This window comes from Bos grunniens, chromosome 10 (assembly GCF_055505025.1).
Source record: "Bos grunniens cultivar Pamir isolate PY7600 chromosome 10, Bosgru_T2T1.0, whole genome shotgun sequence".
Taxonomy (NCBI): Eukaryota; Metazoa; Chordata; class Mammalia; order Artiodactyla; family Bovidae; genus Bos; species Bos grunniens.
This window is the reverse complement of record NC_141174.1, coordinates 23,055,935-23,077,244: the sequence shown is the minus strand read 5'-3', so window position 1 is coordinate 23,077,244 and position 21,310 is coordinate 23,055,935. Positions and strand designations below refer to the sequence as shown.

Sequence of the window (21,310 nt, the reverse complement as noted above, 5' to 3'; positions counted from 1 at the left end):
ACAAGTTTTCAGAAATTTTAACGTTTGCTTGAAAGTTTTTATTTTGACAACGAGCACTGTCGATTATCTTTCTTAAAATGACAAGTTCAGATTGTTCCTTTTGGAGAAAATGACTGTCAAATAACCAAGTCTGAATAACCGTGGTAATTCAGGCCTTTCAAGTAAACATGATATTTCATGGAAGTGGCTAGTTCAACTCACAACTCCGCCGCTCTCACAAATGCTTTTTCTCTGAACAAACAATTGTACCTCAGAAAGCACCAGAAATGCCTCATGCTTACTTTCTAGTTTGCCACGCATAATACTCAAAAGACTTGGACTTTGGGCAAGATTTCATAAAATTAATAATTTTTACTGCTCCATCTCAGACACACTTAAGTGAAATTGGTTTCTTTTTTTTGGTCCGACTTTGTGGCAGTGAAGAATATGACAATTTTACCCAAATGTCGACACTGTGAAGCAGACAAATAACATCTTGGAATTATGAACATAGTTTTGACCTCGAAAACACCTTCTTAGGGTCTCAGGGACCCCAGGGGTCCATAGACCTCACTTTGAGACCCATTGCTTTAGAGAAATGGATCCTGTTTCATCACTTAGAGCATTTGTAGGTGAGTGTACTACATGCTAACACATGCGTGTACCAGGTCTTTGTGTCAGACTGTGATGGCCACCATCTGTTACACAAAATGGAAACATTGTTAGATGTTTGTTAGATACATAGCTTGTTAGATACCAGCTTACTCTTGTGGTTAGAGTAGATATGAGAAAGGTTATGTAAGGGAGGTTAGGGTATTTTTATGTTTCTGTTTGCCCCACTTATGAAAGGTGTGTGGATGGTAGGAGAAAGCTAGGCTCTGGGGAATTCCTCGGATGATCAGGGTGGTATAATTAAGGTAAATGAGGAAGCTAACACCTGCAGCCCTTTATAATGCTTTTCTTCTCTCCCTTTCATCCAATGAGCTATAAAAGCTCAGTGCACTGCAGAGGCACCCTTTTCAGAGCAGTGGGGTCCTTCAAGCTCCAGATTTAAAGCGGGCAAGAGGGCTCATTCCCTCTGGCAGGACCACCAATCAGGACAAGAGAAGCAGCAGGCCCGAGAGGCTGCATTGGTTCTAAAGGTCAGGGCACCCGTGAGGATTTGGTCGCCGTGGAAAAGCTAATAAGCCGGCCTCTCGTAAAGTCCTCAGCATTTCCACAAAGTGGACTTAGAGCAAGGCAGGGAGGGACGGGGTTATTTTTCAGTCTGTTTCAGTTCAGTTTTTCACTGCAGACACACAGAGTAGGTTTGAACCCGCACCTGACTAGGCCCAGCTCTTTGGTGAGTGATGTGTAACTGTTCTGTCTGTGATCATGGGCCCCATCGGCGGGGGAGAAACAACCAGCAGTTGTGTCCGGAGCCCTGGGAACTGGAGACCTTTCCACATCTGTTTGCCTAGTCGGGGGTGGGAGGAAATCACCAAAACCCCTCCAGAGCTGGGCCAGAGCCGGAGGTGGGGGTCAGGGCACAAAAGGGCTTAAGCCGCTGGCGACCCCGGGTCATATGACCACCCCATGGTCCTCCCCCAGCCCCTTTCATCCCCTCAGGTGCCCAACACTCAGCCTTTTCATCATCCCCTAGGTCAGCAGGATCAGGTTTATGTGAGTCGACCAGAAAGCTTATCAAACGAAGGCAGAAGCAGGTGTTTGAAAACCTCCTCCTGCTAAAAGCTGGGTCGAACAAGGTTGTCGATGCAGCCAAGGCCAGGGTCCCTCACTAATTGCATTTTCTTTCCTGTTCCCTTTTCCTCTCTTTCTGCTTTGGAACCCCTAGAGGTCTGTGGGAATCAGTCACTAAAATAAACCACTCCAAGAGCTGGGGATACAGGGAAAAACAAAGCTATATCAGGGTGTCATTGTTGGTAGCTTGAATCGACCGTGATGGGGGCAGTTGCATCATGGAAATCAATAGGCTACAATGCAGACTCTCTTCCCTCCAAAATCAGTTGTTAAACATTTACCAGCTTTCACTGTGGAGACTGTTGCTCAAAGTATGATTCTCAGAGCAATTGTATCTGAATTTCCCAGGGAAAGAAAGAAGGTAGGGGTGGAGGTGTTGCTATTTAAATACAGATTTCCTGGTCAACCTGAACTCATTGAATCAAATTCTCTGGAAGGGAGCCTGGAGAGATGTGTTTTTAGCAAAGTTATTAATAAATTTGATAAAGTTTAAGACTGGTCTTAGGGAGTGGGAGAGAAGAGTGGGTGTACATCTGGCTTTTGGCATCTAGAAGGAACAGCTGGCTTCAGTCCCAGTTGGCCTGAACCCGGACAGCTGTTTTCCCTCGAGATATAAACTTCGTGACGGGAAAAGGAGGTGGGAATTCTGGGGTCCCATCCATCCACTGACAACATGATTGGTTCTGCCTTGGATCGCAGGATGTCTCCACATTCTAACCTTGAAACTTGGACCCAAGACAACATGAGCAAATGCCCAGACATATGCATTAGCGTGAAGAAATTCACCACCATTCATGCCATCGATAGGGGCAGTGGAAGCCCTACCCAGGGCTCCAGGCAGAGGAGCCCAGGCAGGACCCAGTGTTTCCATATTAGATTGCCTAGGACAGCAATTTTCTTTCAGGTTTGTAGAGGCATTAGCGGGAGCTTTCACAATCAGATATGATTTATGAAAAAAGGTCCTTGTTTACTTTAGCCCACTGGATCAGGAAGAGAAGGTCCTTTAAAGAAGAAAGAAAAAGAGAAGAAAAGAGAGATCTTTCTTTCCTCAGAGGTGAAACAGAAACTTTGCAGAGGGATCAACATTGCTTTTGACTTGTTTTGCATCTACCTGAGGGAATAGTACAGATTAATTTTTTCTGAAAACTTGACTACATTTCCAAACAGTTCTGGGAGGTAGGTGTTGATGAGAAAGCAAAGACCAGGCCAGACCACATGAAAATAGAGCTGGTAAGTGGAAGGAAGGGCTGGAGTTTGGACTCCAATTCTGATGAAGCCCCACTCCCCAAAAAATACCACTGCAGTTCCCTCCCAAGCCCAAAGCAGTATTTTTTTTTTTTTTCTTGCATGTGGTTGGAGCCCAGAGGTGGAGAAGGAAATGGCAGCCCACTCCAATGTTCTTGCCTGGAGAATCCCAGGGACGGGGGAGCCTGGTGGGCTGCCGTCTATGAGGTCGTGCAGAGTCAGACACGACTGAAGCGACTTAGCAGCAGCAGGAGCCCAGAGGAGTTGTTAACAGGCAACTGGGACAGTAACATTGGACATTTGAGCTCAAATTATTGTGAATTCTTAAACCATTAGAGCTCCTTGTATCCTGATACAAATTCAGAAATATAAAGCCACATGTAAAACTTTCAAGATTATGAACTATTAAATTATGAACTATTATATTATTGGCTATTTAATTATCCACTGGAATAGATAGTTGAGAGTCCACCATGTTGCTGAGTATAATTTAGGCACTCCCCATATCAGGCATTCAGGCTCATAGCACTTCATTAAGTTCACAAGCAGGGCCTACTTGTTTGCTCTGACTGTTCAGGGCTTTTATCAAATATGAAACTTCATCAAGTGGAAGGGGGAAGTGGCCAAATGGCCTACTTCAGGAAAGCAAGATGTGATCTCAAGTATTTTTTCTGAGGTTTCATGGCCTTCTTGTACCTACGAACTCTCCTCCTTACCTAAAGCCTCATCTCCACTTTGAAATCACTCACTCATTTAGCAAATAATTAGCAAGAACCTACTATGCATCAGGGCTTCCCTGGTGCCTCAGTTGGTAAAAAATTGGTATGCAATGCAGGAGACCCATGTTCCATCCCTGGATTGGGAAGATTCCCCTGGAGAAGAAAAAGTCCACTCCAGTATTGTTTGCCTGGAGGATTCCATGAACAGAGGAGCCTGGCAGGCTACAGTCCATGAGGTCTCAAAAATCGGACAGAGCTTAGTGACTAAACCCCCCACCACTATGTGTCAAGGAAGAACAGAAAGCAAATAGACCACATCTCATCCTCATGAAGTTCAGTCTATTGAGAGACAGATATTATACAAAAATATATAAAAATAAATATATTCTACCTTGTCTGAAATGCTGTGAAAGAAGAGCACATGGTGTAAAGAGACCAATGGTTTTGATGGTCATCCACAGCGAGAACATTTACAAGGAAACCTTACTGATAGGATTTTTTGTTTTCATTGTTTTGGATGGCACGGGGTGGGGAGAAGGGGTTGCTGAAAGTTCAGTTGGGAACACTTGAAAGGGAGATGTCATGTAGGCAACTGAATTCCCAACTCAGGAGAGAAGCTGGTTTGGGAGTCAGCAACACAGAAGAAGACTGGGGCCCTCATCAGAGGGCCCAGACGAGGTCATTTAGGGACGATGTGTAAAATGACTGAGGCCTGCACCCTGGGCTGCCCATATGGAGCTCTCTTGGACAGAAAGCCACTTGAAAAGTCTGGTCGGTTGCACTTAGGAGTAGTGGACGTGCAAATACAAAAATCAGAAAAGCAATTCACAGCCCCCAGGACACTGACTCCCACATCTTTTTTTTCCCATGAGCCAAGCAGGCTGTCTGCGGGCCAGTGAGTGGATTAAACTAGAACTTCCAGAACTGGAACAACTAGCCTTGTCCTAGGAAGTGCTTCATAGCTCTGTTGTTTTCTCTTTCTTCCTCAGTTCCAAGTTCCTCGGCCCCTTGGAGATGCTGCGTGTGTAGGTATTAGGGAGAAAGCAAGTAAACCAGTTCACACTGGTGTGTGAGTGCTGTTTAACCACCTAAGCCTCACTGAGGTATATCACTGAAAAAAGGCAAAACTAAATCTCAAGTCTGTGCAGTTTTAGGAAACCTAGTATATTTATGGTGATGCCTTCAGGAGGGAAGACACTTGTGGGTAGGGGTGATCACTCTGTCCCCCTTTCAGCTTCCTTCCGTTCCTCCTGCAGCAGCTTCTTTTCTTCCTCCATTGCAAGACTCCTGAGAGCCTTGAAAATCTCCACCACTTACAGAGTGGCTCCTCTGGCATCATAACCAGGCCCCTGACAATTATGTTAGCTAATAACAGTGGACATTAACTGAGCACTCACTATGTGTAGTGAGTGCTACACTCAAGCACTTTTCATAGCTGACTTCATTTATGTCACAGCAACGAGGTTGGGCCACTCTTCTCACTTTATAGGGGAGGCCAAGAAGGATTTGCCGTGTGACTCAGCTGCCTATGGACACGCAGCTCATAGGCTGAGATTTGAAACAGGGTCTTGCTTCCCAGTCCACACTTGGGGAGGTGAGTCTGAGACTCTGTATTTGGGTTTGCTGGGAGTATAAAAGTGAACCCCAATCTGATGCTCTGAGGTGGGCTCTCACTATGCCTGGCTTAGTTTGGCCCCATCCTGAGGTGTCTCAGGAGGACAGCCCAGGCCAAGCCTGTCATTTCTGATCACAAACAAAATGGGAGTCCTGTGAGGTGTCAGGCTTCTGTCTCTTTAGAGAGAGGACCAAAAATTCCCCTGAATTTGTTAGAATGAGATTGAGGACACAATCTTTTCAAGCCAAGCCTCTTGGGTAGAGCTTGCAGTGACCACAGAAGAATACGGAAATTCCCTTCACCGTCTCTGAGGTGTTCAAATTCTTCTCTCTCTGGAACAAAGCCTTTGGAAGCCTCCATAACCCTCCCTCTCTTGGCTCAGAGGCCCAGCTACACTTTATAAAACAACCCAGGGCCATCTGATTTGAAGCATGTACCGGCTCGTGTGGGCAAGACAGTAATTACCTCCAATTCCAGTTAGGAAAGCTGAAACCTGCCTTTTTCATGCCTCAAACAATTATGGAAGCGCCTTTTGAAGCTCTAGATAGAATAGAAAAGCAAAACAAACCAGAGCCAATTAAAGCCTGGGATTTGAGGATGGCTTAGTTTTGTGCAGCGGGACTCAGGAGGAACTGTGGGAGAGGGTCAGGGGTCACCCCAAACCTCCAGCTGCCAACCAACTTTGCCTGTGCCAAAAGGACCATTATTTTGTATTTAAAATCAAGGCCCCTTTCCCTGGCTCGGGAACAATTTGCAGGAACGGCCTCTGCATCAGCTGTGAAGAAGACTCCCTGATTAGATAAGGCCTGGAATGCATTTGATGTTGAGCAAAACAGTTCTCTGACAGCTTTCCTCACATGCCTTTAAAATGTTTTTCCCTCAGCTCAAAGTTGGTAAGAAAAACTGAATCCCCAGAGGCTGTTTTGCTTTGGGGTCCATATCTGAGGAATTTCTGTGGCCCGTATGCCATTTGGGGTTGAAGTTGTCCAGCCCTGAAGCCCTTCTGGTCTTGGTTGTAGAATCTGGCTCTTTGGAGGCAGGCTGGGGAACTACCATGAGAGTGGAAAGAGCAGATGACCAGGCATGAGGTCAGAGGTCAGCAAGCAGTCCTGGGGTGGGGCGGGAAGCCCGAGGACCCAGGCTTCTTTACAGAACCCAGTGACCATTCTGTGTTGTTCAGCACTGTGCCACAAAGTACAGAGATGGAAGTGGAGCTGGGGCATGGAGGTTTGAAGCTGCATTCAAGCTGGTTTGGCCAAAATCTGTTCATGAGAAAGATTGTCCAGGTGGCCTTTTGAATTAGTAGGATTGGGCTGACCTTGAGGGCCACGTGACATTGCTCTGGGAGGCTTCCCTTTTGAGTTTGAATTAAGATAAACTGGACACCAGAGAGCCCCAAGAGAATGCCCTCTGCTGTATTTGTGCCCCTATTCCAAACTGAGAAGAGACCTTGGTATAGCTGCTCTGCTCTCCATCTGCCTGTCATTCACCCACTTGAAATGGGGCTTGATGTCTCCCTTTGACTATAAGAAACAGCCATATGGGAACAGTATTCCTGTAGAGCAATACAAAGGAAACTTTGCTCAGGAATATATCGGCTGCAGTCAAGATTGAGTGAATATCAGTGTTCTTGAGATATCAAAATGACTGGTTCTCCGGCTATAAGAGAAAAGCTTCATATCTTGTTAGGTCTTTGATAATTGTAACAGCCAAGATGTATCAGAGCTTTTACCAAGTACTATGCTCTATTCTAAGGGCTTTGTGTGGTCTCTCATCTGCTCCTGACTCCAACCCTTTGAGGCAGGTGCTTTTATTATCCTCAAGGTACAGATGAGGAAACTGAGACGTGGGGAGGTCAAGTAACCTGACCAAAATCACAGAGGGAATCAGCCTTGCTCGTAAGACACCAACAGAGAAAGCTACTGTCATGATTTTGGAGTGGCTTAGAAGCACTGAAAATTTAAATAATAATCAGATCAGATCAGTCGCTCAGTCGCATCCGACTCTTTGCGACCTCATGAATCGCAGCACGCCAGGCCTCCCTGTCCATCACCAACTCCCGGAGTTCACTCAGACTCACGTCCATCGAGTCAGTGATGCCAGCCAGCCATCTCATCCTCTGTTGTCCCCTTCTCCTCCTGCTCCCAATCCCTCCCAGCATCGGAGTCTTTTCCAATGAGTCAACTCTTGGCATGAGGTGGCCAAAGTACTGGAGTTTCAGCTTTAGCATCATTCCTCCCAAAGAAATCCCAGGGCTGATCTCCTTCAGAATGGACTGGTTGGATCTCCTTGCAGTCCAAGGGACTCTCAAGAGTCTTCTCCAACACCACAGTTCAAAAGCATCAATTCTTCAGCGCTCAGCTTTCTTCACAGTCCAACTGTCACATCCATACATGACCACAGGAAAAACCATAGCCTTGACTAGACAATGCTTAAAATTTTTAAATCCAAACTTTTCAATCTGGTCAGACTAAAAGTGTATAGCTGGAATTAACCCTGAATGGGTAGCCAAGCAGTGTTGGAATCAGAGGCCTCTCTCCTGCATAATCTTGAAGGAGCTCTGTCAAGACCAAGAAATAGAAGCATGTTACAAGTACTACATTAACAACCCTAGAAGGGAGACATGTGAAACACCCACAGGCTCAAACTGCTTTTGAATAAAGTGTCCCTAATGTATCCAAAACACATGATTAAGAAATGTTCTGGATACACTTTCAAGATTTTGGAGCTGAGTTACCTGTGGAGAATGCTCATATTCTCCTAGAAACTGTGTCTTGTGGTCATTGTTCAGGAGGATTCCTGGCTACTGTCATTAATTTGACCCTGTGGGATGGTTCTTTTTCTAGGTTCTGGTGGGGAGCATAGGCATTGATGCTCTAGACTTTGAGTTGAGTCTTCTCAGGAAGATGGGTGTGTCTGAAGCCCTTTAAGCATCGTTTATGTGATTTCCCAACCTTTTCTCTGCAGCAGACCCCAGGTGATTCTTCTCCAGGATGCAGCAGAGACTGCCAGCTGCTTAGTAGGCTCTCAGTTGGGCTTGAATGCTCATGATCAGGGTTCTCAGCTTTTCCATTTGGGGCCTATGGTAGGCAGAATAATGACCTCACAAAGATGTCTATGTCCTAATCCCTGGAACCTATGACTATGTTATATGGCATGGGAGAATTGAGGAAGCAGATGAAATTAAGGTTGCTAGTCAGTTGACTTTAGAAATAACATCCTGGATTATACAGGTGGGCCCAATGTAATCACAGGGCCTGTAAATGTGGAGGGAAACAGAAGAGTCAGAATGATGTGATATGAGAAAGACTTTGATGGGCCATTGCTGGCTTTGAAGGTGGAAGGGGGCCATGAGTCAAAAAATGTGGACAGCCTCCTGAAGCAGGAAAAGGAAGGAAATAAATTTTCCCCTAAAAGCTCTAGAAAGGAACACAGCCCTTCCAATACCTTGATTTTAGTCCAGTGAGACCTATGTCAGACTTTTGACCTCTTGAACCATAAATTTGTATTGCTTTAAGCTATTATATTCATGGTAATTTGTGAGAGCAGTCATAGAAAACTAATCCAAGGCCATAGACAGCTACAACATGAAAGACAGCAATCTCTTCAGGGTCCATGACCTGGGAGTGAGAAACCATGAAGGCCACCTCAGCATTTTCCCAATAACTGTCTGGAAACTCTCACTGCCCCCACCCCTTGGCCAGTTACCATCTACATGTGCACACTCCAGTCATCAGAGTTTTCCCTGGATGGGGCCTCTTCTCAGCTGGCATGGTCCATTTCTGGGCAGTGTTGCCAAGGCCTCTCCCCAGTATGGTCCATAAGCCCTATTGTGTGATGGTGAGAGGCTCTTCACATCCATCCAAAATGCCAAACCCTTCTGGCCAGCTCAAGGTTTGGGGGATTTTTTCTGTCTTTCCAAACAGCCAGCCACAGCTTCTCTGAGATCTAGAATATGGAATTAACATGACAGAACCTTGATATGCTAAGTGTGGGAGGACCACCTGAGCCATCCTTGGATTTGAGAAGCCATATGTTGCAAAATTTATGGTTTTCTTCTATCTTCCACTATTCCTCTCATATGAACATTCAAGTCAAACTTGTGGTCTGGGTTAAGAAGCTAGAATTCCTGGGATTCTGGCTCAGTCTCTTACTAACTCTGTGATGTTAGGTAAGTAAATTCATTGTGTTTCATCTCTTGTCTGTAAAATAGGGAAAATATGAGTTAATATAGGTAAAGTGCTTAGATTACTTCCTGTAACATGTTCAGTGCTATGCAAGAGTTATTTCTTATTATAACTACTGTGTGTGTTGTGGTTGCTATTATTATTAAATGGGTCTCAAGCCTCAGGGGCAAGTCATTTGGCACATTGGGAAAACCAGCCTCTTCGTGGTTTGCCATGTTTTATACTTCCAGCAATTGAGATGAATTACCACCATATGGAGTGTGGAAGCTCAGGTGTGTAACATCCTTTTAAAACTTTTCTTCCCACAAACATCTCCTTCAGGAAGCGGACTCTGTTGTGTCAGGGTCAAATGAGTAATTGTTGGGAAAGACAAAGCCCTATGCTTAGAGTTATGCAAATATAGTGGAGAGAGGGCATCTCAGTTGCTGAGTCACATCCACTGTCAACCCAGCCAGATTCATCCAGGTAGCTCAGAGCTCTCCACTTGGAGGATCTCAGCTCACCATGTGGACAACCAGGAGCCCTGACATTTAGGCCTCTTGGTTCTTCAACACTTAGCTCATCGGTCCCCAAAAGTGGTGAGGAAGAGGGGAGAAGATTGGCCAGTTTTCGGGCAGAAGCACCCCCGGCACACAGGACACTACTCGCATTGGCCAAAGGCCACTCACAGTTAACTGCCCCTTCTGGGTGTGGCAGCCAGCCTGTCTTGGCCACCATGTAGCCTGGATCGTGTAGAGGGAGCAGGTTATTAATAGTTCCTTAAGGGCTGCTGTAGGATGCTTCAGTCTGTGACTCACCCAAGAGAGAAGTTTCTGGGCAGATAAGGGGGCTCAAGAGAGAAGGAACTTACAACTGCACAAAGCTTCAATTGTAAAGCACAGTAATAACAGTGACACGCAAGAATGTTCCCTGCTCTCCGGTATCATGGGGACTGAAAACAGAACCACGATTTTGGACTTCCTCTTACCTTGATCCCCATAAAAGATGTTTGAATTACAATATTTTATCAGAACAAAACCCATCAGAACAGCTGCCTGAGCTAACCTGAAAACCTCACATGCTGGAGTTAGTGACCTCCAAAATGTAGGGGAAGGGGAGAAAAGAAAAGAGAGAGATAAGGGAAAGAATGAGCTCCTTCTGCTTTCTGTTCTGGCCATTTGGCACCCAGGAGCCGGCTGAGCTGATGTCAGACCCAGGCACCCCTGCTCCCAGGAGTCACAGGCGAGTACCAGGCACCAGGGAGATGCCTGTGTCTCAGACAAGCAGCACCTAGTAAAAGAGAAACACTACCCTGCAGAGTCAGACACACCCAAGCATGTGTTCTTGCTCCTCCTCTCACCAGGTGTTATTTAAAACCAGTTATATAACCTCTTTGCAAACATGAAAAACTGCCTTGTACCTGTTGGTATTAGGACTGTAAATACCAGTAAGTATCTGGAGCACATTGGGCATTCAATAGGCAAGCAATAGATATTCTTATTATTAAATATAGTAACCACTTGGACCAAAGACCACCTAATTTATAGTCATCTTACTGGAAGTTCACTACAAGAAGTCAGCTAATATATGTACACGTAGAAAAACATCTAGAAGGAAATTCATTAAAGTTTTGATAATGATTGTAGGCAATGGGATTATGAAGAGACAATTTTGTTTTCTTCTTTATACTCTTGTATTTTCCAAATTTTGGCAATAAATATGTATCTTTTACTACCTGAAGTTTTCAAAACATTACTGTTTAAAAAGTTCTCAATCCCAGCTTCCTGTCTCTGAGAGTCATATTTGCAATAAGTCACCCAAATCCAGAGTTGTTCAGCCTATTTCTAAAGCCAGAGGGATAGATTTCATCTCTATGTAGAGAATTCCTTCTTCCACACCATGTACCCGGAATGGAGTTCAACCCCTAAATGGTTTTTAGTCCCTTGTAACCTTGCCAAACTACTTAAGAGAAAAACTTCAGCCATTGAGAACTATGTCACCCATCACTTTCCACTCTTTTGCCTTCAGCTGCCAAGAAGCCTTAAACAAATTTAATTCTCAATTACAGAAACAATTAGCTCAGGTTTTTGGCATAAGTATTCCCCCTTTCTCCTCTATGGTTCAAACTTCTCTTTTTCTTATTCATCTAATTTATTGTACATGTGTCTGTTATTATAAACTATCTCAAGAATACTTTGACAGTTGGATATAAATCATAAAGTCCAAATTAAATTAATGAAATTTTACCTGATCTGTTGTAAGAACCTATGATCAGCCTGTTAAAATTCATATTATTAAGCATCTTGATCAGCAAGTACCAGGAAGGAGGCATGAAGAGAGTACTGAGGAGAAAGTCTCTAAGTCCAGATCCCATATTTAGGCGAGGGGGACTTCTGGTTACAAATATGGATTTGTTTGCAACTAAATATTTATGTTTTAAAATGATTGGTTGATAATCATTCTAATGCATGTTGTGAGCATCTACTGGGTGCCAGACACTGTTTCAAACTTCATCCCATCAAAGTTGTGAGGTAGGTATTATCATTTCTAACTGATGAATTTAAACATAATCAAACAAGTTAGATAACTTTCCCCAGACTTCCAGCTAGTAAGTGTTGGGTCTGTGGCTGGCACCCTGGTCTGTCCAACTCTAAATAATTCTGCTTCCACAAATGAAGCTAATTTTCTTTTTCTCAGTGAATTAATGTTGAAATGGTAGACAATGCTGAAGCTGCAGTTGGCTGAATTTCAAATCTAGAAGGATAAAAAGAAGCTCCTGTGGAGTAAGGAGGACTAAATTGCTCCAAGCAGAGTTGATGACTGGAGTTAGGTTCATGGCTTAACATTAAGCACTGAAGTAGAACTTTCTCATTAGAGAAAGAAGGTTGGAAAAAAAAAAAAAAAGCTGATGACACTACCAGAACTGCTTCCATGAAACTGTAAGCCTTTTTAGATGAACAAGGAAGTACTCACAGCTCAGCAACCAAAAACCACATGCTTCTACTACTCAGGGAGAGATCACTAATACCATGGTTGGGCAGGATCTCAAGCTGTCATTTAGTTCTGAACCAGAGACCTCTATAAAACCTCTAGGATAGAAAAGATGAAGCGAAAGAAGGGAAAAGGACACCCACTCAAATGGGCATTCAAAAAGATACCCAACACTAGGAAAAACAGTCAACAAAATTAACACTTGTTAGATCAGTTTTGTCCAAAAGATATTAATATGACAATCTGACAAAAACTTTGTGTGGTTTAAATACTCAAAGAATAACATCCATTTTTAAAAGATAATTATGAAACAGAGCAGGCATAAATGAAAGGAGAACTGGTAAATATAAAAGAAAACCAGTTAGAAAGGTAAAATCTTTAGATAGAATATATTCTAGTCAATTCAGAGGAAGAGGGAATTAGTGAATGGGAAGGTTGTCTTGAAGAAATCACCCAAAAAAAGTAGCCCAGAGTCAAAGTTAAGGCCATGAAAGAGATTGAGAAGTTCCAATTTATGTCTAATATTAATAAAAGTTCTGGAAGAAACTTGGGATGGTAAAGAAACAACATTTGAAAACATATTAATTGGAAAAATGCATTTTGAATACTGAGCAGAATAAATAAAAATAAATCCATATCTCTATATTTGCAGTAAAACTGTAGAATTTCAAGGATAAAAAGGCAATATTGAAAGGTACTTGAAGAAAAAGAAGTTACTTATAAAGGAATGAAAATTGCATTGATGGTAGACTCCTCAATAACAATAGATTCTAGAAGACAAGGGGGTGATATCTTCAAAAATCTGAGGGGGGAAATTGTTAATCTAGAGTTTTATACCTAGTTAAACTATCATTTTAAAGTGAGTTTAAAAATAAAGGAATTTTTTTTTAATTAAAAATAATTGAGTTTATCAGCCTTGAACCTTCATTAAAAGTGCCATTAAAGGATGTATTACAACACAAAACTGAATCTTTAGTAGCGTATATAAATCAAGAATCCTTAGTGAGCATAAAAATACTTTTTTTTAATGGTTAAACAAAATATTAATCAAGATAATATGATGGGAAAGGGAGTGTTCATTAGTTAAAATGTACTAAGACTCTTGCCTATTCAAGAGAAGGATAAAATACTGAAAATCTTTATACTTTGAAACATTTGCAGTTAAATGTAGATGGTAAAGGTGCTTCCCTGGTGGCTCAGATGGAACTTTAGGGTCATAGAACTTCAGTCTATAGCTTCCAAAACCAAACAGGAAAATACAGGATACAGAATACCTTATAAATTTAAGAAAAGGCAAAAAAGAAGAAAAAAAGGAAGAAACAAAGAAAGATAATTAGAATAAATAAAATGGAAGAAATAAGCCGAATATAATACTAACCACAATAAATGGATTAAATGTACCTACTAAAAATTAGAAATTATCAGATAAGAATTTTTAAAGTATCCAGCTACGACCTATTTTCAAAAGACAAAATCACACAGAAACTTAGAAATAAAGAGATGGCAAATGATATACCAGGAATTCCTAACCAGAAGAAAGGGGGAGGATCAGAGTATCAATAGCAGACAAATAGAATATAGGTCAATACATATTATGTTAAAAGAGATAAAGAGAAACTCATAATAACAAAAGGAGCACTACATCAAGAAGACATAACATTCATGAAGCTGTATGCCTCTAAAAGCATAATCTCAAAACCTCAAAATATGTAAAATAAAAGCTGAGAGAATTACAAATGTACAATCATTGTAGGAAATTTAAACTCATTTTTATGAAGATGCTTATTAAAAACTTAAAAACTATAACTACAAACTGACACTTTACTCAAAATTCAACAATAAAGGATACATATTCTTTTTTAAGAAAACAGTCAACATTTACATAAATTGACATCACAGTCCACAAAAAGTCTCAACAAATTTTTAAGAATTGACAACAAATAAGAAAACAATAAAAAATAGTTTAGAATACATTTGGAAACCAATCTCCTGAGTAACTCATTTGTTAAAATAGAAACAATGTAGTTATATATCAAAGCTTAAGGACATAGCTAGAGCAATACTTAGGAGAGAAATTTAAAATCTTAAAGTTCATTAATAAAAAAATGGAGTGAATATGAAGGAGCTAAATGTTTAAATCTAGCAGCAAGGAAACCAAAAGCTCAAATCCAAAAAAAGCAGAGAACAAAATAATACAGTTCAGAAACTAGTGGAAAAGAAACAGAGACGCAAACAAAGAAAATGGAATCAACAAGTTGATTATTTGCAATTACTAGTAACACAGATATAACTTGATACAGCAGCTCAAGAAACTAAGAAAAAACATAATAAATAATATTAAGAATTAAAAAGAGACTGTGGCTCATATCTACATATGTAGTTGGGATGAAAAATATTGTCATAAAGGAGGATGAGCAATTTTATGAACAGCTCTGTAAGCAACTTAATGCCAATGGATGAAATCGATACTTTTTAGAAAAAAAAATTTCAAAATTGAATCAATGATATTTAACTGGAAAATTCAAATGAGTCAGTATTCCATGAAAGAACTGATCGATATTCAAAATTTGCCACTCAAATGACATTGGGCCTAGGTAGTTTTGCTGGAATGTTTTACCAATCTATCAAGAAACAGCTAATGCTATGCTAAGTCACTTCAGTTGTGTCCGACTCTGTGCGACCCCATAGATGGCAGCCCACCAGGCTCCCCCGTCCCTGGGATTCTCCAGGCAAGAACACTGGAGCGGGCTGCCGTTTCCTTCTCCAGTGCATGAAAGTGAAAAGTGAAAGTGAAGTCGCTCAGTCGTGTCTGACTCTTAGCGACCCCATGGATTGCAGCCTAATAGGCTCCTCTGTCCATGGGATTTTCCAAGCAAGAGTACTGGAGTGGGGTGCCATTGCCTTCTCCAAGAAACAGCTAAACCTCTATGTAATACAAACAATCTTAGAGTGTAGAAAAAGAGGGGAAATTACCCAATTTATGAGGCTAGTATAAACTTGATATGAAGTCTACGAGTTTGCAATTATAGATTCAGTTCAGTTCAGTTCAGTCGCTCAGTCGTGTCCGACTCTTTGAGACCCCATGAATTGCAGCACACCAGGCCTCCCTGTCTATCACCAACTCCCAGAGTTTACTCAAACTCTTGTCCATCGAGTCGGTGATACCATCCAGCCATCCCATCCTCTGTTGTCCCCTTCTCCTCCTGCCCCCAATCCCTCCCAGCATCAGAGTCTTTTCCAGTGAGTCAACTCTTTGCATCAGGTGGCCAAAGTATTGGAGTTTCAGCTTTGGCATCAGTCCTTCCAGTGAACACCCAGGACTGATCTCCTTTAGGATGGACTGGTTGGATCTCCTTGCAGTCCAAGGGACTCTCAAGAGTCTTCTCCAACACCACAGTTCAAAAGCATCAATTCTTCTGTGCTCAGCTTTCTTCACAGTTTAACTCTCACATCCATACCTGACCACTGGAAAAACCATTAGTCTATTACAAATTAGGTGAAAATTCCCTAAATAAAATATCAGAGATGATGATGGTGTGTATGTGTGTATTTTTTAAATTCTCTATTGAAATTTATCTTAAAAATAGAAGGACTACCCAACATCAGAGGCTGCTAATATAATAAATCACTGTAATAAATTAAAATATTAATAGAAAAGGTTTATGATCTTTTACAGATGCAGGAAAGTCATTGGATAGAATCCAAAATTCCTTTGTTATAAAAACTCAGTAAACTAAGAATAAGAGGAAGCGTCCTTTATTTGATAAAGAATATATAACAAATACCTTTTATAATCACACTTTGTAGTCAGAGCTAAACTATGTTCTCATTAAAATCAGAAAAAAAAATAATGATACCTACTACCACCCTCATTAATCAGTATCATTCTGGAAGATCTACCAGTGCAATAGAAAGAGAGAGAAAATAAGACATAAAAATTGGAAAGGGAAGAGTCAAATCTATCTTTCTTTAAAGATAACAAGATTGCTTACATGGAAAATCCATAGTATAGGAAAATTATTTTAGATAATAAGAATTCAGCAAGTTTGCTTAATACAACATCAATATGGAAATTGCCAGAGGCCAGCAAGGAGACAGAGATGAATAGTTAGTGCACGGAGGATCTCAAGGGCAGTGAAACTATTCTATAAGATACTATGATGGATACCTGTCATTACACATTTGTCTAAAGCCAAACCATTATATATTTGTATAATACCAAAGCAAACAATGGGCTTTGAGTGACAATGATGTGTCAATGTGGGTTCATCAGTTTAACAAAGCTCCTACTCTGGTGGGGGATGTTGATGATGCAGGAGGCTACATATGTGGAAGGCAGGAATATCTCAGAACCTTCTGATCAATTTTGCCATGAACTTAAAACTTCTCCAAAAGTAGAGTCTGAAAAGTCACTATCATTTCATACATACTGCTGCTGCTGCTGCTGCTGCTAAGTCGCTTCAGTCGTGTCCAACTCTGTGCGACCCCACAGACAGCAGCCCACCAGGCTCCCCCGTCCCTGGGATTCTCCAGGCAAGACCACTGGAGTGAGTTGCCATTTCCTTCTCCAATGCATGAAAGTGAAGAGTGGAAGTGAAGTCGCTCAGTTGTGTCTGACTCTTAGCGACCCCATGGACTACAGCCTACCAGGCTCCTGCATCCATGGGATTTTCCAGGCAAATGTACTGGAGTGGGGTGCCATTGCCTTCTCCATTCATACATACTGCTGTTGCTGCTGCTGCTGCGTCGCTTCAGTCATGTCCGACTCTGTGCGACCCCATAGACGGCAGCCTACCAGGCTTCCCGTCCCTGGGATTCTCCAGGCAAGAACACTGGAGTGTGTTGCCATTTCCTTCTCCAATGCAGTTCATACATACTAGGTAATACTAATTAAAAGGGAGACAGAGAAATAGGATGGTAGCCAGAGTAGAATGTTGAGTCAGAAGGGAAGATTTTTAAAGGTGAGAGATACATGGGCACTTTGCTGCTGATGTGGATAGAATGACTTAGTAGAGTGGAAGAAGCTGATTATGCAGAAAAGAGGGACAACGACCTCAGGAACAAAGTTCTTGAGATATCTAGAGAAGATGGGCTTTTAAACACAAATAGAGAGGTTTGGCTTTAAAGCCAAACCTTATTTAAATAAGAAGAAGGGCACTTCTGTTGTAATGAGAGGGAAGACATACTACACCAATATACTTGGAGATGTCATTATGGGGAGATAGGAGAGTTTCTGATTATTTCTATTTCTCATTGAGACAGGAGTTGAGATCATCAGCTATAAGTAGGTGATCATTGGAGGTTTGAGAGGGAGAAGAGATATAAAGTGTGATCCTGAAAAAAAAAAAAGGAATGAACTTAATAGGAAAACAATGTAGGATTTCTGGGCAATATTGAGTGTTCATCTATTGATGAGCACTCATCTATTGATGCACTTATTAATATTGAGTGCAGTAGTCATCTATTTAAAGTTTGATCAATCAATTCAGTATATTATTTTCTCCAGTAGTCATATTTAATCAGCTTGGGGTTGTGGTAGGCAAGTTTGATTCAAGGAAAGAGGGGCAAAGAAGTAGAGGATATTTGTAGTATTTGTAGGCAGTGTTTGTAATCATGGGCCATAACACTGATGATGGATAAAGAGAAAAACAAGGACATGAGAGAAGGTGACAAGTAGAACAAAAGAGAGCAAAACAACACAAAAATAATAAATAAGCAGGTTGCTTAATTGATTAGAGGAGAAATATTAGAGAAAGTTAAGTGGAAAACTGAAGCAGGTGGTTGGATCATATGACAAATGAAATCTAGACTTGAAAAGTTGTGATGACAATACCTAGGCTGCTGCTGCTGCTGCTGCTGCTGCTGCTGCTGCTAAGTCTCTTCAGTTGTGTCCGGCTCTGTGCGACCCCATAGATGGCAGCCCACCAGGCTCTTCTGCCCCTGGGATTCTCCAGGCAAGAATACTGGAGTGGGTTGCCATTTCCTTCTCCAATGCATGCATGCACACTGAGTTGCTTTAGTCATGTCCGACTCTGTGCTACCCTATGGACAGCAGCCCACCAGGCTCCTCTGTCCACAGGATTCTCTAGGCAAGAATACTGGAGAGGGTTGCCGTTTCCTTCTCCGATACCTAGGCTATAGCCATCTTAACGTAGCTGAGGAAAGTGGAAGAACAGATCACTGGAAGTGAGGAAGCCAAGGAACTCAAGATATTAAAGTCATGAAGAATGACAGAAATAGGGGTGAAAGGGAGGAGGCTGAGTTGGGTGCTTCAGTGTGCAATAAATGGGTAAAGAGGAGGTTGTTGATGACAGCAACAAAATGGGAAAAGAGGGATACAGCCTAAGGAAGAGCTGTGGTTTATATAAGATGAGGAGGAGAAAGGAAACCAGCTTATCTATCTTCAGGCTTTGGGATATGTGGACAGTGAGAGAAAAAGCATAACCCACTTTTGAGGGCAATGGGAAAAAACATCCTCAGGGCCATACTGGTTTCATTTAAGACACCAAGAAGAGCGGAATGCTTAAAGAAGAGGATAAAGATTTAAAGGAATTTCAGAAAGTTTGGCAGAATAGGTGGGTATTGGGTCAGATAATAATAATTGGGTCAGATATTAAAAATAGCACCAACATTGCTCATTGTCTCTGCCCTTACTCCCACCTGCCCTAGCATGTAATCTTCATGGAGGCAGGGATCTTTGTCTCTTTTGTTCATTGATATATCCCAAGGACAAGAACAGCATCTGGAATGAAATATCATAGATGCTCAACATTGGTTGAGTGAATAATTGTAGCTAATATTTGTTGAGCACTAATGTACCAGAATATGCTAAATGTTTATATGCATTATCATTATCACCCTATGTTATAGGACAGGACGTTGAGGGACAGAGAGGTTAAATAACTTGCCTAACTCAGGTCATTGGGCTAGTAAGTGGTAGAGCTGAAATTCAAACACACTCTAGTTATAGTTTGGCCCTACCGCTACTGCTAAGTCACTTCAGTCGTGTCCAACTCTGTGCGACCCCATAGACGGCAGCCTGCCAGGCTCCGCCGTCCCTGGGATTCTCCAGGCAAGAACACTGGAATGGGTTACCATTTCCTTCTCCAACGCGTGAAAGTGAAAAGTGAAAGTGAAGTCGCTTAGTCGTATCTGACCCTCAGCAACCCCGTGGACTGCAGCCTTCCAGGTTCCTCCATCCATGGGATTTTCCAGGCAAGAGTACTGGAGTGGGGTGCCATTGCCTAGAGTCCCTGTATTCTTAACCTCTAAATTACCCCTGTGGTTGGCCCATATCTAGAACAGTATCAAGATAAGAGACCAGGTGAAGGTAAATGATGAAAGCAATGAGATTAAAAGTTAAGCAATAAATATTGCTACTGATTTCAAAAGCTGGTCTAGGGATCTGCTGCCCCTAATGTCATATACTCGTGTCCATCTCTCACTGTGACCCAAGCACTTTCTGCTATCGGTTCCTAGTTCTTCTCATTTCTTTCCTCTATATCTTCACCCACCCCTCACGTATCCCCCTTCTTCATTATTTTTCGTTCCACCTGGCAAACCCTCAGCCTTTTCCACTAGCTTTGATCAAGGGCAGTCAGGCGCACTGGAAGCTAGTTTCTAAGCATGTGATATTGACACATCGATCTTACAGCAGGCCTTAGGCTCACCAGGCTGACTCACTGTCATACTGATTCCAACTACATACTCATTCTGGGAGTGTCCTTTGAAGTGCTGAGAGTCTGCTGGCCGTTTTCTGAACAGCTCATGCTGTGAAGAGAAAAATGAAATGAACATTCCACAATTCGGGAAAACTGAGAAGGAAACTGAATCCACGTAACTGGGTAAAAGAAACCTGGGATAGTGCCACTGTTTGGGGGTTAAGTCTCTACATCATATCCTTCAGGGAGATACCCTGAGGTCAAGATATATGGAAGGTTTCGATAAACACTGGTTAAACTGGACTGAAGGTCAGTACCCATGGTGCGTTGGTGGTGGTTTACTCACTAAGTCATGTCCAACTTTTGTGACCCCATGGACTGTAGCCTGCCAGGCTCCTCTGTCCACGAGATTCTCCAGGCAAGAATACTGGAGTGGGTTGCCCTTTCCTTCTCCACCCATGGTGCATTAGGTACAGTGATAAATGAATACAATAACTTGTGTCCCTTAAAGTTCTTTGGTTGCATGTAACAGAAACACCTCTGGCTAACATAAGCCCAAGGGAGTTTAAAAGAAGAAGGTAGGATGCCTACAGGCATGAGGGGCGACTAGAGACCCAGTCACAGAAATGGATGAGAAGCAATCAAGTTCTGGAATCTAGAAGGTAAGAATTCTAGAAAGTGAGAATCACAAAAAGGGTCATAAAAGTCTATTCAGGATATGCTGCTCTGTGACATTCCTAACATTTTCATTCTCTTTGTTCCTCTGCTCAAAACTCATATTCCAGTGAAGAAGCATCTGATTGGTCTAACTTAGATCACAAATCACCTAATAACCAGCTCTATTCACAGACTGTATCCTATGGGGAAGAGATTATCCCCCCAAAAGAAAACAGGGTGTTGTCAGGCATGGAAAATGGGTGTTAGGTATTCTAGCACAACCAATTCCCACAATTCCCAATTCCTCCATGGATATTTCAGTTCAGTTCAGTCATTCAGTAGTGTCCGACTCTTTGCAACTCCATGAACCACAGCACACCAGGCCTCCCTGTCCATTACCAACTCCCAGAGTTTACCCAAACTCATGTCCATAGAGTTGGTGATGCCATCCAACCATCTCATCCTCTGTCATCCCTTCCTCTTCCTGCCCTCAATCTTTTCCATCATCAGGGTCTTTTCAAATGAGTCAGCTCTTCA

At 42.2% G+C, this 21,310-nt stretch overlaps 1 protein-coding gene and 1 long non-coding RNA gene across 2 annotated transcripts in view; one reads left to right on the top strand and one right to left on the bottom strand.

Moving 5' to 3' along the window:
* Positions 1–21,310, top strand: part of RAD51B (RAD51 paralog B) — a 738,822-nt gene that overhangs the window by 661,168 nt on the left and 56,344 nt on the right. The gene's annotated exons all lie outside the window — the stretch shown is intronic.
* On the bottom strand, positions 7,213–8,397 carry LOC147364133 (uncharacterized). Its single transcript, XR_015134122.1, has 2 exons — positions 8,036–8,397; positions 7,213–7,858 (listed from the first exon to the last, which is right to left on the bottom strand). It is a non-coding gene; the product is annotated as an uncharacterized LOC147364133 (long non-coding RNA).